General features: G+C 41.2%; 1 non-coding gene across 1 annotated transcript; it reads right to left on the minus strand.

Annotated features, from left to right (window-relative positions):
• Positions 1–545: 545 nt before the first annotated feature.
• LOC146785878 (U7 small nuclear RNA) lies at positions 546–603 on the minus strand. Its single transcript, XR_014971308.1, has one exon. It is a non-coding gene; the product is annotated as a U7 small nuclear RNA (small nuclear RNA).
• Between the last annotated feature and the right edge of the window lie 4,613 nt (positions 604–5,216).

Consider the following 5,216-nt stretch of genomic DNA (forward strand, 5'->3'; position numbering starts at 1 on the left):
AAGGCAGTGTCAGTGGGCAGTCCCTTTTCACTCATGGTTGGTAAAATCCAAGTCAGTTTCCAAACGGGGCCGACAAATAAGGCTAGAAGGAAAGGGAAGATAAACACAGTACCTCAGCGACAAATGTCATCGAACAGCGCAGTCCAAGGGCCAGATGAAAAAAGGGTGGGCCTAACCTGCCTCTTCCTGGCGATGACGGGCAAGGACGGGCCTGCTCTTGGCCCCATGTGTCCCACGCAGTGGTAAGCCCCAACCCGCCTTATGCTTCTCCAGGCGCAGAAAAGGACTTCAGCAAAGCAGTGTGGTGCGGGGGGAGCCTGGGAAGTGTAGTTCCTGCCTCTACCCTACCCCTGGTATGTCCGGTTTGTCCTAGAGCACGTCCCGCGCAGCGGGAAGCCCCAAACAGCCTTATGTGCCTCCGTGTGCAGAAAAGGATGTCAGTAATGCAGTGCGGTGCAAGCCTGGGAAGTGTAGTCCCCACCTCAATTCTACCCCCAATATGTCCTTAAGCACACTTAGAACAAAGAACACAATCTGTTATTAAAATGGGTTCCTCAGCTAAGAGAACCATGCTAGACAAATTGCAAAAGAGCTAAAATATCTAACTCGAAACTTGTCAAGCCTTTAACCCAATTCCAAGGATTTCCTATCACTGTGATGGTCGCAATGCACCGATGATGCAATCCTTGATAGGATCTGAAAAAATAATCTAGAATAGCCAACATCTGAGAAAAGCATTTGATTTGCTTAATTCAGGCCCACCAGAGTATAGATAGATCATAACGATGTACGATACTTGCATATGCTAATTTAGAGAAAGAGGCTACACCTCATAGCTAGAGTACCTCGAATAGGATGTACAATGTTATTACTGGCAAGGTAGATGGCATGTTCTCTCTTCTAGCACTTTCTAGCAGTGGTTGCTCTTGCTCACCTTATCATTTCAAACTGGTAACACAATTTTGAAAAAATAGTTCCTTCAAAATAGTGATAGCTATGTAATGTATCAGGCAATTGAGCATTTATTGTCACAGTACCAAATGATGATGTCCAGAGAATACAAGCAAGCTAGTCATCTCTCGTATAGATTACGCTAACTCATTGTATGCCGGCATTACGGCTTACCAACTCCACCGCCTTCAATTGGTCCAGAACCAAGCTGCTCGACTTATCTTTCAACAACCAAGACATCAACATGTCCGTTCCCTGCTGAAGAGCCTTCATTGGCTCCCAGTAGCCAAGCGTTGTATCTTCAAACTGGGCTGTACCATCTTCAAAGCCTTGGCCGGCCTTGGCCCTACCTTTATTTCTTCCTTGGTTCTCCGCTACACACGTGCTATCCGTTCCTCTCACTCTAACTTTCTCGTCATCCCCCCTTTTAAACGGAAAAAACACGGTGGTCTTAGTTTTTCTTTTCTTGCTCCCCAACTTTGGAACTCTTTTCCTCTTGAGCTTAGACTTGAAACTTCCTTTTCGCAGTTTAGAACTTTTCTTAAAACTCTCTTATTCACACAGGCTTATTTGTAAACATCTGGTTCACTACATTTCTGCCGCATCTTTCCCAATAGTGCCATGAAACCGTTCTGGTGTACGTGCGCTTTACAAAAACTTTAAACATAACATTTAACATAACAAGGAAGAAATGGTAATAAACTGTTATGTACCACTTTGTTTAGGAAGGATACTGAAATCTCTTTAAAAATGTATCTATTTCCAATTAACTGTGAACCCATGCACTTCAGTCTCTGTCTTGTACTGAAATGTATTTGTTCTACAACAGTCACTTTGTGTCGTTTGTTCCCTTTGTGAGAATATGTTACTCGCTTTTTCAGTCGTAACCTTCAATTCTTGTTACTGTCTGCCATTGCTATTTGGAAAACCTTTCACTTATTTTGTTTGGTTCTCTATGATTAGCTAACTCACAAAACAAGAATTATGGGGCATATCAGCAACACCCGGCGATAATTATCGCTCAGCGTTCTTAGCATGAGGATAATTATCGCCGGGTAACGAGGATTTTTATCACTGAGATAGCATGCTATTAGCAACGCTTATCTCCTCAGCGATAAAAATCCTCACGCTAACTGCCTTACGTGAGATTATCGCTGGAAACCCAGCGATAATCTCACGCAATGTGGCGTTAGCTTGCTGATAGGGACTCACAAACTTAGCCATGATATCCACCCTCCATAAGATATCATGGCTAAGTCAGTCCTGAAGCAGGTGTAAGGAAAGTAACGATAACAGGGTTTATCGCTACTTTTCCTGACGCTATGCTTCATAGCGTGGGGCTTGATGATAGGAGAAATGTCGCTTAACGACATTTCTCCTGTCATGTTAGGTCAGGAATGCCCACTTTGCATCTCATTAGAGATGCAAAGCTGGGCGTTAGGAATCCCCACGCTAAAGCAAGGTTTCACGCGTTAGCGTGGCCTTGCTAATTAGGCGATAAAAGTATCGCCGCTTTTCAGCCGAAAACGGCCGCAAAAGCGGCGATAAGTTTTTATCGCCTGCTTGTAAATATGCCCCCAAATCTTGTGATTAAAAATGGATACATATACAATTATAGCACCAGTAAGTAAAAAGTTACAACCAGACTAAAGAAAAATAAATCATTTAAAGCATATGCATATTGAATATTTTTGATAATTCAACTACAAACATAATTTATTATTAAAATATCAAAATAGGTCCTCAATTTAGAAGAACCTGAAGGACAAACTGCTACATACATGTCTAATAAACTATGCTATGGACTTTTTTGTGAAAGAACCTGCACTGAGTTAAGAGATATATCTCTCTTCCAGTCCACATGTTGCCATTTTCTTCCATCAGTAGAGCTCTGGAATAAAACTTGCACTTGGTCAAGACAGTCAGTTTCCCAATGCAGAGGCCACCAAGTTTATGCTATATTATAACCCAAAAGGAGGAAAGGACACTAATCCACACTCTGCCACTTTCCTTTGGAAGGAGATGTCCCTTTCTGCCATTCTCTCTTTTCACTTTTACACTAGTCTCTGTCTTTATCTCAACTTTACTCCTTCTGTATCAGTTAATCAATTCATCTCTCTTGCTCCCTTTGAGAGTATCTGTCATTTGGTCTGTTCACTTCTTATCATAGTCAGTTGACCCGTCTCCTTATAGCAGTTGCTTTCATTAAAAAGAAAATATATATCTTAACTATCTATAAATAGCTAAGTTGCAAAACAGGAGATATATTAAGTGAAAGAAAAAACATACACGCACTATAATAGCAGCATCTACAAAAACATAGCATACCTCAGTAAAATAAGGAAACATATTTTAAACCGTATAACTATCAAGCATTTCAAACAAAGAAAAACACAATCTGTTTTTTACAAATAAAATGGGTTTCTCAGCTAAAAGGAAGCTGCTAAACAAATTACAAAAGAGATAAAATATTTAACTAGAAACTTGGCAAGCCTGTAACCTAATTACAAGGATTTCCTATCACTGTGATGGTGGCAATGCACCGATACTGCAATCCTTAAAAGGAACTGAAGAAATATTCTAGAATAGCCAACATCTGAGAAAAGCATTTGATTTGCTTAATTCTGGCCCACCAGCATATAGATAGATCATAACAATGTACGAGACTTGAAAATGCTAATTTAGAGAAAGAGGCTACACCTCACAGCTAGAGTACCTTGAAGAGGATTACAATGTTATTACTGGCAAGGAAGATGGCATGTCCTCTCTTCTAGCACTCTCTAGCAGTGGTTGCACTTGCTCACCTTGGGGCATATCAGCAACAACCGGCGATAATTATCACTCAGCGCTCTTAGCGTGAGGATAACTATCGCCGGCTAGCGTGGGTTTTTATCGCTGAGATAGCGTGCTACACTTATGTCAAAAGCGATAAAAATCCTAGAGCTAACTGCCTAACGTGAGATTATCGCTGGAAACCCAGCGATAATCTCACGAAATGTGGCGTTAGCTTGTTGATAGGGACTCACAAACTTAGCCATGATATCCATCTTTCATAGGATATCATGGCTTAGTCAGTCCTGAAGCATGCGTAAGGAAAGTAGCGAAAACAGGGGTTGTCGCTACTTTCCTTGCCGCTATGCTTCATAGTGTGGGGCTTGATGATAGGAGAAATGTCGCTTCGCGACATTTCTCCTGTCATGTTTGGACAGGAACGCCCACTTTGCATCTCATTAGAGATGCAAAGCTGAGCGTTAAGATTTTATGTGCTAAAGCAAGGTTTCATGCGTTAGCAAAAGCGGCGATAATTTTTTATCGCCGCCTTGTAAATATGCCCCCTTATTATTTCAAACTGGTAAAAGAATTTTGAAAAAAACTTGGGTATATCATCAACGAGGCGATAAAAACTTATCGCAGCTTTTGCGTCCGTTTTCAGACAAAAAGCACTGATAATTTTATCGCCTAATCAGCAAGGTCACGCTATCGCGTGAAACCTTGCATTAGCGCCTGTATTCTGAACACCCAGCTTTGCATCTCTAATGAGATGCAAAGTGGGCGTTCCTGCCCTGACGTAACTGGAGAAATGTCGCTAAGCGACATTTCTCCAATTATCAATGGGCACGTTAACCTGCAGAGCGACAAGCAAAGTAGCGATAACCTCTGTTATCGCTACTTTCCTTACACCTGCTTCAAGACTGACTTAGCCATGATATCCTATGTGAGGTGGATATCATGGTTAAGTATGCCTTACCCTATCATCAAGCTATCGCCAAAGTTTGTGAGATTATCGCTGGATTTCCAGCGATAATCTCACATTTGGCAGTTAGCGCTTGGAATTTTATCGCTTTTGAGATAAGCGTTGTTAATAGCATGCTATCTCAGCGATAAAATTCCACGTTGCCCGGCGATAATTATCCTTGCGCTAAGTGATATGCCCCACTGTTCCTTCAAAGCAATGAGAGCTATACTATGGATCAGGCATTTGAGCATTTATTGTCACAGAACCAAATGATGTTGTCAAGAGAATACAGGTGAGCTAAACATTGAAGAAAGAAATGGTAATAAAGTGTTATGTACTACTTTGTTTAGGAAGGATACTGAGATCTCTTTAAAAATGTATCTATTTCCAATTAACTGTGAACCCATGCACTTCAGTCTCTATCTTGTACTCAAATGTATTTGTTCTATAACAGTCACTTTGTGTCATTTGGTCCCTTTGTTAGAATATGTTACTTGGGGGCATATCAGCAACAACCGGCGATAATTAT

The sequence above is a fragment of the Triturus cristatus genome, chromosome 11 (assembly GCF_964204655.1).
Source record: "Triturus cristatus chromosome 11, aTriCri1.1, whole genome shotgun sequence".
Taxonomy (NCBI): Eukaryota; Metazoa; Chordata; class Amphibia; order Caudata; family Salamandridae; genus Triturus; species Triturus cristatus.